At 40.7% G+C, this 13,324-nt stretch overlaps 1 long non-coding RNA gene and 1 pseudogene across 3 annotated transcripts in view; one reads left to right on the forward strand and one right to left on the reverse strand.

The window, feature by feature from the left end:
- The window catches only part of LOC104852529, a 198,375-nt gene that overhangs the window by 151,797 nt on the left and 33,254 nt on the right, over positions 1 to 13,324 (forward strand). The window lies entirely within an intron of this gene.
- LOC104852528 lies at positions 1,921 to 2,949 on the reverse strand (annotated as a pseudogene).

The following is a 13,324-nucleotide window of genomic DNA, read 5'->3' on the forward strand; positions in this document are numbered from 1 at the left end:
TCTATATATTTTTATTTTATATCTATTTCTTATAAGCATCATGTAGTTGATTTCACTTCACCTATGGGATGACAATCTTTGTCTTTTAATTGGAAGCCTTTAGGTCATTAATATTCTAATGTAATTACTAGAATGAGTTTAAATCTTCATCTTACCATTTACTTTCTATGTATTGTGTCTGTTGTCCTGTATTTCTTTTTTCTCTTTACTTGCTTTCTTTTGCCTTTTTTGAAATGTTTATTGCTTAATTTGTCTCTTCTATTACCTCGGTTGTTTTCTTTTACTGTTCTTTTATTTATCTAGAGATTATAAAATACATACTTAGCAAATATGTAATGTATAAATTTTACTTCTTTCTGAAAATGCAAACATTGTAGAACACTTACATTTATCTCTCCAAATATAATGACATTGTTTTCATATTTTTAAATTATTTATCTTTCCAACCCACATAAGACATTGCTATTGTTATTTTTACCATTGATATTCTTTTGTATTTACCCAGATACTCACCCATTTTGTTGTTTTTCATTTCTTTCAGACTCTCCAAACTTATCTGGATTATTTTTACTTCTAGAACTCCCTTAATATCTTTTGTAGTTTAGATTTGCTAGATATAAATTCTTTAAAAGAACTGTACAAAATATATTTACTTTCATTTTTTGAAGAATATTTCCCCTAGGAATAGAATTTTAGATTTAATTATATTCTTTCAGCTGTTTGATGTTATTCTTTTGTCTTGTGGTTTACACTGTTTTTATTGAGAAGTAAACTATCTGTATATCTTTTGCTCCTTTGAGGGAAATATGTCTTTTTAAAAATTTTTTGGTTGTTTTAAGCATTTTTTTGGTCTTCAGTAGTTTAATCCTAATAAAATGTGCCTTGCTTTGAATAAATTGTGCTTGAGGTTTGCAAATTTATTCATTCTGTGGTTTGATTTTCTTTTAAAAATTTTAAAACTTTGTCTGTTACCTCTTTATGTATTGCTTTTGTTCTATTCTCTTTTTTCTATCCAAGATTTTAATTATAGATGTGTTAGGCCCCTCAGGCCTGTCTTATTTTATCTTTTGTGTTTTGTATTTCTTTTCTCTGAGTATGTCATTTTGGCTATTTCCTTCTAATGTATCTAACTCAAGAATTCTATCTTCAACTGCATCTAATTTGCCATTGACTCTGCAAATTCATACTCTTAGAAATTTTAATTTTCAGTCTAAAGTTTTAAATGAATTCTTTTTTTATTGTTTTATTTTCTCTGGAAATTCTCCAATTGTTATTTAATCCTTTAAGCATCTTTTTTTCCCCCTTTTTATTTTTACAGGAAGTGATAACCTTGTGCTTTTATTCAATCAATTAACTTACCCTACCTTAGATTTTATACAGGTGTCAAACTCCCACCTGGAAAGGGATAGTTTCCTATATTACACCTACATTTACTTTAAATAACTGAAGCTCATGGCAGCAGTTCGAAAGAATTTAAAAGTCAAATAACTACATAATTTAATACATTAAAATGAAACTAGGACAGTGATCACTGAATGTCTCAAAAATATACAGCTTAGGAAGAGAACCACTGTACACAATTTGGAGGCTGTTAAAGTGACCACTCAGAAGGGTGAACAGTGCAAGACATGCTCTTGCAGTTACAAGCTCAAAACAGGAGTGCAAACAAAATTAAAGCTCCATTTAAAGTTAGGAAAAGGAAAGCCTGAAATGATCATTAGAAAGCTTCCCTCAGGTCAGCTCCCAGAAATTCTGTGCATCAGTTCCACAAGGAGATGCAGGGAGAGAACATCCCAACCACAAAGTCGTGTTCTAAAGCCTAGAAGCCTCAGGGACACAGTATTATTCCCAGGGTCCTGACGGGCAAAACAGCTCAGGCTCCCAGCCGTGTCCTCTCTGGAGCCAGGCCCACGCTCCCATTTACTTTCCATTCCGACGCCTCTTTGATTTTCTAAGTAAGTCTATGGCTTCTGAGGCCTTCTGCCTTCTGAGGAGACTCCTTACTCTGCTGGCTGGGGGAAGAGTTCCACCACGCTTTCCATGACTTTCCCACAGTTTGCGCTCCATCTCCGCCAACTGCACATTCTGTTCACCTATGATCTGGGTCTGCTGGAGCAGTTTCTGGTCTTGGTCTTGAAGTTGTTTCTGCTATTCCTGCACTTTGATGGGAAGCTCAGAAATTTCCCGCCTGACAACAGTCACTCCAGCACTGTTGGTCTTAACCTGCTGCTGGAGTTTAGTAACTTTTGTCTTGAAGGGTTTTGTTTGGAGAAGAGCTGCATTGTCTTTAGGGCTGCAGACAGGCCTGGCACTGGAGGAGAGCCCATGAGCCTTCCAGACACATCTGATCCTAGCAGTTTCCTCTTCAGAATTGGAACGATCTTCTCATCAAAGTACTCCATGGCCATGGACGAGATATCCCTTAACTCCTGGAGGACTTCATGAGCTCGCTGTGGGGCTCTGGTAGAATTGACATAGCTCAACACCCGGTAAATCTCATCGATCACCTTTCCTGGGATGAAGCAACACAGATTGAAATTCACATACTTCATAAAAGTCATGTTTAACAGTGACAGCCATGTTTTCACAACAGCGAGATTGTTTGCATGATGAGCTAAAGAATGGTTTCTCCTTTCTGATTCTCTCCTTGGGAGCTGTGCTTTCACCTGCTTCTGACACAGGTTATGGTACCTCTCCACTTTCAGAAACTCCTGATTCAACATTCTCTGGCAAACCAAGTCCATTATTTTACAAACCAGGCGCAGCTGGCTAATTTTGTTGTAGGACACAAAGCTGAGGATGTTCTTGATGGATACGATGGGCAGCATCACCAGTGTGTTGTTCTGAGGCAGCTGGTCCGAAACCCGGCAGCGGGGGCTGTCACTGGGCAGAGCCAGTGGCTGAACAAGAGCCACCATCATCGTGGCTGCCGCCTCCCCACTCAGCCATCTTGGGACCTTGATCCCTCTTTTATTTATTTATTTACTGGTACCAGGAATCAAACTCCAGATCTTGCACTTGCAAGGCAGGTGGTGGAATCACTGAGCTAAATCCCGGGCCCCTTGATCCCTCTTTTAAACATCTTAACCATAACTATTTAAAATTCTATACCCTAAATTATCTGGACCTCTTGTGGCCAATCTCTGTTGACTCATAGGCCTACATACTTTAAATTAAGTTCTTAACATTGTACGTCAAAATTGTAGGGAGAATTTGAGGCTTGGGTAGAGAGAATTTAAATTTGCTTCATATAGGCAGTTATGAGTATTTTCTACCCTGCATTTCTCTCATTCAATTCATGATTAAAACTTTTTAATATGAGTCCACAGACATTTTAAGGGTCTATTTCCTGCTTACTCTTTCTTGTAGGATGTAGTATATCAGTGTCTCCTCTAAATCCTTCTTTGCCAGGTCCTGAGCTCCAATTTTTGTCCCTATTCTTGTGAGTTGTTGAAAACTCCACTAAGTTTCTCAGCCTCTCAACTGTCTCTTTTGAAATCAGCAGATGCATTTGGAGAAAAGTAACTTCAAATAGCAAGTCTACTTGTCTGAGTTTCCTGCTTATCCCAGTTTTGTCCCTATAGTCCTTCACTGCCTTGTTAGCTTTTCAGTGTCTTCAGACATATATTTCATAGTTATTTGTATTAGTCACTTTCCCATTGCTGGAACAAAATAGTTGGCACCTACAATTTAAAGGAAGAGAAGTTTATTTTGGCTCACGGTTCAGGGGGTCCAGTCTACGGTCATCCAATTCCAAGGCAGAAACGGCATGGTGGAAGAGCATGCTGGAGGAAAACTGTGTGCCCTGGCAGCCAGGAAGACAAAAGATGAAGAGCTGGGGACAAGAGTAAACCCTTTCAGGGCATGACCCCCATAATCTGCTTCTTGTGACTAAGCCCCACTTCCTAACAGTGCATTCAATTGTAAACTCATCAATGGATTAATCCATGGAATCCAGTGAGCCAATCACCTTCCAAAATCCCTGCCTTGAATACATGAGACTTATTAGATCTAAATAATAATGCTATTGTTAACTTTGCTAGTTGAACTTATCAGAAATTTTGGCCTGAATTAGTCTAACAATACTTGAAGATGTATTGAATTATATGTAATAATAATAATAAAATTGATAATCACAGTGCTGTACTGATAATATTTAAAGCTATTTTTCAAAAGTGTATAATACATATATATGTTTATTATAAATTTCCTGACATAAAAAGGGAACACACAATCTAAAATATATACAGTATATTAATTTTATTAATTCCATATAAACAATTAATTTTTACAGAATATTTTTGTCAATTTTTGTATCCATAGCCAGCTTATGGTTGTAACTGATGAATGAGCATAGTTTTGAAAAAATATTTATTAATCTTTTTATTTACAATAACAAGATGACCGTTAAACAAGGGCATTATATCAGAACTTTATTTATACATCGGTGATGTGATCAAATTCTTTGTGAATCGCATAGAACTTTTTGAACGCAGAAGAGTATTTCGTCAAGTTTTTGTGTAACAGCCCTGACATACTTTTAAATGTAATTTTCATTATTGGTATTTTTCCACCACTTGCTTAAATCTAGACATAATCAACAGCACAATAAATCAACCCTGATTCATAGCCTTTGTCCATTTCTTGGAGTAAATACTCCTGTCATAGCTGATTCCAAGCTTCTAACATGTTGTTGCTAGGGAGCTGGGAAAAGCACAGGAGCGCATCACTATATAGTATTTATATCATGCAGATTTGATGTATGTAAATAAGAATACACTTGATCTTAGCCAAAAGGCCGAGAAGCGATATGTAAATAAGAATAAATTGTGAATCTTAAGCTCCTAGAAAAAGAAAAGCAAGAGCAACCCAAAGTTCCTACAAGGGAGGAAATTATAAAGATCAGAGCAGAAATCAGTGTAATGAAGACTAAGAGGATGATAAAAAAAAAAATCAATGAATCGAAGAGTTGGTTTTTTGAAAGAATAAATGAAATCAATAAACCCTTAGCCAATCTTATAAGAAAAAGGAAAGAAAAGGCTCAAATTCATGCAATTAGGAATGAAAATGGCAAAGTCAATAGATTCAGCAGAAATCCGGAGGATCATCAGTGCTTACTTTGAGAACCTGTATTCTAATAAAATTCAGAACATAGAAGAAATGGACAGATTTCTAGATACATATGAATACCAAAGTTGAATGAAGAAAATTTGAAAATTCTAAACCTCCCAATTACAATGAGTGAAAATGAAAACATAATTAAAAATTTGCCAACAAAGAAAAGCCCATGTATTGATGGCTTTACTGCTGAATTCTATAAGACATTTAGAGAAGAACTATTGCCACTACTATTTAAAATCTTCAATGAAATCGAAAGAGAAGCAATACTTCCAAATTCATTCCTGGAATCAAGTATTACCTTGATTCTAAAGCCAGGGAAAGACCCAACCAAAAAAGTGAACTGTAGGCCAAACTCCCTAATGAACATAGACACAAAAATCCTCAATAATATACTGCCAAGCAGAAGACAGAGGGTCATCCAGAAGATTATACACTCTGACCAAGTCAGATTTATCCCAAGGATGCAAGGATGGTTCAACATATGTATCAATAAATGTAATACACTATATTAACAGAATCAAGGACAAAAACCATATGATCATCTCAATTGATGCAGAAAAAGCATTCAATAAAATTCAACACCCATACATGATAAAGACACTACAGAATATTGGAATAGATGGTCTTTATCTCAACTTGATAAAGGCTATCTATGAAAAGCCAACAGCTAACATCATACTAAATGGTCTAAAACTGAAAACCTTCACCCTAAAGTGATGAACAAGACAAGTGTCCACTATCACCACTCCTGTTCAATATAGTTCTGGAAACATTAGCCACAGCAATTAGAAAGAGAAAGAAATAAAAGCAATAAAGATAAGAAAGGAAGAACTGAATCTGTCATTATTTGTCAATGGTTTGATACTCTACATAGAAGGCCCAAAGAATTCACCAAAAGACTTCTAGACTTGATTGACAGATTCAGTAGAGTAACTGGATACAAGGTAAATACTGAAAAATCAGTAGCCTTCTTGTACACAAATAACAGACTCACTGAGAGTGAAATTAGGGAAACAATCCCTTTCACAATCACATCCAAAAAAATGAAATATCTAGGAACCAATCTAACAAAGGAAACAAAAGACCTCTACTTTGAGAACTACAACACTCTGAAAAAAGAAATTGAAGAGGATATAAGAAAATGGAAAGACATCCCTTGTTCCTGGGTAGGAAGAATCAACATAGTTAGGGTGGCCATACTTCCAAAACTGCTATACAGATTCAACACAATCCCTATTGAAATCTCAACTGTATATTTCATAGAACTAGAGAAAACAATGCAAAAATTCATTTGGAACCTGAAGAGACCTAGACTAGCAAAAGCAATTGTAGGCAACAGAGACATGGCAGGAGGTATCACAATCTCCAACTTGAAAGTATACTACAAAGCCACTGTGATAGAAACAGCATGGTACTAGCAAAGAAAAAAATATATATCCAAGGACCAGTGGAACAAATTAGAAGATGCAGAAATAACTCCTGACACACTCAGCCACCTCATCTTTGACAAAGGAGCCAACATTCCTCACTGAGGAAAGACAGCTTCTTTTTGCTTTTTTCATTGAGTTTATTGGTACTTTTTAAGTATACAGTACAGTTACATTTATCATTGGGATCTTGTACCTTTACATGACAGATCTTGGTAACATAGCCTCTTTAATAAATGGTATTGGAAAAACTGGATTTCAACTTGTTGAAGATTAAAACTAGACCTGTATCTTTCACCACACACTGAACTAAAATCCAAGTGGATTAAAGATATAAATATTAAAACAGAAACACTAAACTTGCTGGAAGATAAGTTAGGTAGAACTCTTGAAGATATTGGCATAGGACAAGATTTATGAGCAAATCCTCAGTAGCATGGGAACTAGCACAAAGAATCAATGACTAGGATCTCATCTTTTAAAAAAGCTTCTGCACTGCCAGAGTAATCAGAAGCAGAGCTAAGAGATAGCCCACAATGTGGAAAAAATATTTACCAGCTGTTCCTCAGACAAATGTCTACTATCTAGAATATATAAAGACCTCAAAAAATCAGAGCCCCCAAATATAAAGGCCCAATTAAAAAATGGGCATCTGAAATGAACAGACATTTCTCAGACAAGCAAGTAAAAGCAGCAAATAATCGTATAAAAAATGTTCAACATCACTGATCATTCAAGAGAGGAAGATGAAAACAATACTGAGATTCCACCTTACCCCAGTAAGAATATCTGCTATCAAAAAATCAACCAAAAACAAATGCTGGCAGGGTTGTGGGGAGATAGGAACCCTTCTTAATTGTTGGTGGAAGTGCAGACTGGTGCAACTACTGTGGAGATCCATATGGAGATACCTCGAACAACTAGGATTAGAAGTCCCATTTGACCCAGCTATTCCTCTGCTGGGTATCTTCCCCCAAAGAGTTTTTTTCTTTTATTGAGTTTATTGGTACATTTTAGGTATACAGTACAATTACATTCATTATTGGGATCTTGTACCTTTACATGACAGGTCTTGGTTCTCATTTTTTTCCCCTTGTCCCTGCCCTCCCTTCACCCCCTCCTCCCCTCCTCATTTACAAACACTTTATTTCCATTTTTTCATTTTCTCCTATTTTTTACTTTTCCCTTATTACCTTATCATACCACAGCAATACATGCTTATAACCATGTTCATAGTGGCACAGTTTGTAATTGCTAAAATTTGGAAACAGCCCATTTGCCCATCAACTGGAGACTGGATAAAGAAGATGTGATTTTTAAAAATAAAATGGAATGCTACTTAGCCCCAAAGGGTGAGAAACTACAGATGTTTATATCTAAGTGGATGCACATTGAGGCCATACTCTTAAGAGAAATGAATAAGTCACACATGTACAAATACCGAATAGTTCCTCTAGTGTGAAAAAGTAAAAGTGTAAATAAGGATTAAAAAGTATAATTGATATTGTGCAATAAGAAAAGCCTAAAAGAGTAGAGGAAGTGGGTGGGGTAGGGGAAAGGTAAAAAGGGAAAAGAAAAAAATATATGAAAAGGAAAAACATGGAAAGAATGTCCTTGTAAGCAGGGAAGGGTGGAGGGGATGAAGGGAGGGCTGGGAATGGGGAAAAATAAGAACCAAGAAATGTCATGTAAAGATACAAGATCTCAATAATGAATGTAACTATATTGTATACCTAAAATGTACCAATAAATTTAATAAAGATAAAAAATTTTTAAAGGATTAATGACAGCAAATGTTAAATAATTAAGACATGGCGGGTTTTGAATATTATCATCATTTTTAATGCAAGTTCTGTAAGTACACATTTATATATCTTAATTTTTAATAACAATTCTTGAAAATTTAACAAAGAGCTTTTTTTTTCCTCTCATTGAGTTTATTGGTACATTTTAGGTATACAGTACAGTTACATTCATCACTGGGATCTCGAACCTTTACATGACAGGTCATGGTTCTCATTTTTTCCCCTTGTCCCTGCCCTCCCTTCACCCCCTCCTCCCCTCCCCATTTACAAACACTTTATTTCCATTTTTTATTTTCTCATATATTTTATTACCTTTCCCCACCCTTCCCACTTTCCCTACACCTTTAGCCCTTTTCTTCCTATTTCACATTGTCAATTATATCATTAGGACCTTGTGTACTATTATAGTTTTTCACACCAGATAAACTATTCGGGATTTACACGTGTGACTTATATATTTCACTTAGGAGTATATCCTCAATATGTATCCATTTTTCTGTGAATGAATCTAACTTCTCATTCTTTATGGCTGAGTAGTATTCCATTTTATAGAAAAACTACATCTTCTTTATCCAGTCTCCAACTGATGGGCAGATGGGCTGTTTCCAAGTTTTAGCTATTACAAACTGTGCCGCTATAAACATAGGTGTGCATATATCACTGTGATATGATTCTTTTAATTCTTTTGGAAAGATACCCAGCAGAGGGATGACTGGGTCAAATAACAAAGAGCTTTTATAAGATGGAATAAGCTAACTTTATCTGACACACACTTGACCACCAGTGTGTGTTGTCATGCCAAATTTTATATATGGATCGTGTCAATCAGAACAACTGCATAAAGAATGTTCTGCTAGGTCTTTTTTTTTTAAAGGGGTATATTCTAATATTCAAAGGATGTGAGTACTTGGTCCAGGGATACACACTTTGAATCCATATCTGCCTGTCTCTTAATCACTGATAATAACAGTAATAGCACCTTTATTGGATACTAGCTTTGCATCAGGGCTTTACCTGGACTAATTCTTGTAAACCACTTAACTCCCTTAATCATCACCTGTGTTCTCCCCTGCAGTCAGTACAGCCAATGTTTCAGGGAAATAGAAAGGAAATCTTCTTACTGGAAGCAGCAGTCCAAAGTGACCTAGAGCAGTCTGTTGGCCAGCAAATTTGTTCTCCCTTGCAGTGTTTCAGTAATTTGGGCCTCTCTGGATGACACCCAGGGGTCAGGGAGGCTGTCTTGTGGTCACCTAATGAAAGGGAGCAGTGGGGCCTTCTGGGTGGCAGGGAAGCCACCATCTTCCCTTCTGAATTCCTGAAAGAGGAGTGGGCAACTGGGAGAGTGGCAAGTATTGCCCAAGGGAGCTGAGAGTAGAAAGAGGGCAGAGGAGAGGTGAAAGCCCAGCAGGGAAGCTGAGCCTTCTGCCTTCCTTCTCACTCACTGTACACCGAGCCACCTGCAAATCCTGCTCACCCTGTCTTCAAGACATCTAGCGCTGCCTGATTCCCACCACCTGTGCTGCTAGCACCTGAGTCTTGGGACTCGGATGTTGACAAAATACTTAGGCAGCAACTGTCATTCTTTGTCGCTGTTCAAAGCCTCCCCGGGTGCCCATTCACGGGCCTGCCTGAAGAGCCTCCTCCCACCCTGCCCTTCTCTGGCCTGGCCCTGTTACCTCCCCTCTGCTGCTCTGTCCTGGGTGCTATCCAGATGCTCTCCCAGTTCACCCCCCTTCCTTTGTCTGATGTCCCAGGCACCCCACTTGGATCACTCAGATTCTGCTTTGCCACACTGTCAGTCATAGCTCTCACTACCCGCTGCCAAACCGAGTACTACACACTACTCTGTGTCTCGTCTTGTTCTTCCCACTGGAAAGTAAACCGGGCAAGGTACACTTCTTGTCTTTTTTGTCCCCTATGGTATACCCAGGACAGGAAGACTTCCTGACACTCGGTGGAGGCTCAATAAATAAGTGACCAAGTGACTGAGTTCCTGCCCTACTGGAGGCTAAATGTCTGGGCTTTCCAACTCAAGTCCACGTCTTTGAAAAATGCGGTGGCCTGCCTCCCTGTTCAGCTGGGGTCCCGATTCTCCATCTCCTCATTGTTCTTTCGCGGCTCCTGAGGGCTCTTTCCTCCCATCCTCATGCTTGCTGCATCCCACCTGTGTTCATCCCAAGTCTTTCCATAGCCCCAGACGGTGGAGCCCCTTTAACCGCTGTTAACCACTGCAGTCCTGGGAGGGGTGGGAGAGAATAGTTTGCGTGACAGGCCCTGGGGTCTCAGTGGTCCATGAATTTGCTCTAAATCAGCGTGGAGCCAGCCCACGCCTTTCATGTGGGAGTCACAGGGATTTGGTTTCCTCCTCTTCTCTTCTCTCTCCTTAGCCTCCCCTTTCCTTTACTTCTCAGGCTCTCTCTGCCTCCCTATCTCTTTCTAATCGCCCTTCCTTCCTTCCTTCTTCCTTCCTTCCTTCCTTCTTTCTTGCTTTCTCTCTTTCTTTCTTTCTGTACCAGAAATTGAATTCAGAGCCTCATGCTTGCTTGCCAGGCAGGTGCTGTGCTGCTGAGCTACATTTCCAGCCCTCTCTAATTGTCTTTCTGCTTCTGATCCCCCTTCAAGCTCCCTCTCACGCTCTTCTTGAGGTTCAGCTTCTCTTCTTGCCCCTATCCCTACTCTGGGGTCTTTATAGCAGCTGGTTTATACTTTTTCTCCCTTTACCCACTCTGCCTTTTTTTTGCCCCTGATTTTACTGTTGAGCTCTGCCTCTATCCCTTTGTCACAGTTTGTATCTCTTTGTGGTTTTCTCCATCCTTCTGTCTGCCTCTCTGAGTCTTCACTGCTCTGTGTCTCTGCCTACACACGGTTGCCTCTCTCCTTCTGTCTCTGTGGCGCCCTCAGCCGGCTTTGCTGCAGCCCCTGAGACTGAGGGAGCAGAGGCTGCAGGCCAGCCCGCCTCTCCCTACCCCCAGTGTGCAGGGTTCCCTCTGCTTGCCCTGTTCTGCCCATTGGAATGTGCTTGGGCTGAGGCTGAGGCTGAGGAAATCCATTTTTCATTCTGGGTGGGAATGACCCTTCTCAGCAGGCCCCTGCTTCCCGGTTGCCTGCCAATGAACCCTGCTGCACCTGAGGGAGAGCTCCTTGCTGGGAAGAGGGTTCCACCAGGAGCAGCTTTCCAAGGAAAACACCGCCTTGACAGATCATGTGTCAGAGGGAGCGGGTTCCACACACCATAAATTGCCAGTCTGACCTCCTGCAGGGCCCCACGGTCCCCAGATTGAGGTCCTTCCTGGGCTAGGAGGCAGTCAGCACAGCTGGATTCAGGGTGCAAAGAGAGGAAGCTGGAGTGCAGGGCAGCGGGAGGACAGCCACAGCCAGCCGCTCCCAGCAAGGGAGCAGCAAGCAGGGTGGGTCAGGCCTGGGGAGCTGGGCCAGGCTCACGGGTGCAGAGGGTTTTGTAGTCTACGGATTCACATCCAGCATCTCTTCTGATCCCAAGTCCAGGGAGCTTCTTAGTACCGTTTTTGGGAAAGGGGTATTAAGATTCAGAGAGGGGGGATGCCCGAAAAGGGCATGCAGATTAAAGACAATACTGCAAATGTCTGTCTCTAAAGCAACTTCCTACTATGGCCAGAGAAGATTCCTGGAGGAAGATGTTTGCTTGGCCTGAACAGTGAGCACCATAACTTGCTCATTTCTCCCCCAAAAGTTCTTGGTGCTCAGGCCCCAGGGATTCCCTACATGGACTTTCTACCTTCAAGCAGTTCACAGTCTGTAGTGGACACACTCGAGGTAGAAGGTGAATGGGCTTGTATAGAGAGGATTAGTGGGAATTGTAAGAATCTAAAGGAAAACCTGAAGATCTGGAGTCCCAGCAAGTTGGGAAGACTTCCTGCAGAAGGTGGTCTCTGAGCTGCCTCGACTGAGGGGTAGCGCAGGCTGCTGGAACAGGCAGGGTGGCTGAAGGTGCAATGGCAGGAAAGCAAGACATGTCCAGAAGGCCACAGGGGGTGGACTGTGAGAAGCAGAAGAAAGAAAAGGAGAGGAGAGGAGAAAAGGGAGAGAAGAGGAAAAGAAAGGAAAGGAAGGGGAGGGAAGGGAAGGAGGGGAGGGTGCAGGTCCCAGGAGACCCTGAGGAGGGAGGCTGGGCTCAATCCCCAGGAAAAGGGTGGCATGAGAGGGCTGAGGCGTGGGGTGGGGGAGATATGAGCTCAGATTTGCATTTTAGGTCTGGAATCTATGGTCAAGGCTGGCAGGGAGGGTGGTGAGGAAGATCTTGTGACACAGTGGAATTAAGATTCTTGGAATCCTACATTGGCCTCAGAGCAGCTGTGGAACAAGTTAGCTTCTCTGGGCTTCATTTTCTTAATGTTTAAAAGGGGAATAATGACAGTGGCTTCTTCTGTGAGCCCTCCCAGAGATTCAACAAGATCCTGCAGAGACTGCTGGGGACAGTTGATACTAACATGGGTGGGCTCTCAGCGCACAGATCAGGCATATGACATGGCCAGTCCCTGTTGTGCCAGAGCAGGCATTCAGCTGTTGAGTAGGAGAAGGCTGTATCGTCTGAATTTCAGCTTCTCCATACAGCCTGCTTCTCTTCCCTCTTCTCTGCAGAGCCTCTCAGTGCCCTTGGGTTTAGACTTGTGAAAAGATAAGCTAATAACATTTGCTGGCCACATTTTTGCTGTCCTGTCCCATACCTCTCCTGGAGCAGTGACCATAGAGTAGGTCCCTGCTTGTCTCAAGAGGAGTGCGAGAAGAAACCACAAGTGGAGGAATAAAATATTATCATGATCTATATTATCCAATATCATCATCATTGTCATCTCAAGAAGAGAAACTAAGGGCGCAGGGACAAGTCCCCCTGGAGGAGGGGCACATCACCTAGGCGGAGGCCTGACAATTGAACTGAGTGGTCTGTAAGGGAAGGGCATTGGAGAAGCAGCCCCTGCTAGGGTGAGAGGACAG

The sequence above is a fragment of the Fukomys damarensis genome, unplaced genomic scaffold, assembly GCF_012274545.1.
Source record: "Fukomys damarensis isolate Sample0158 unplaced genomic scaffold, DMR_v1.0_HiC HiC_scaffold_23, whole genome shotgun sequence".
NCBI lineage: Eukaryota > Metazoa > Chordata > Mammalia > Rodentia > Bathyergidae > Fukomys > Fukomys damarensis.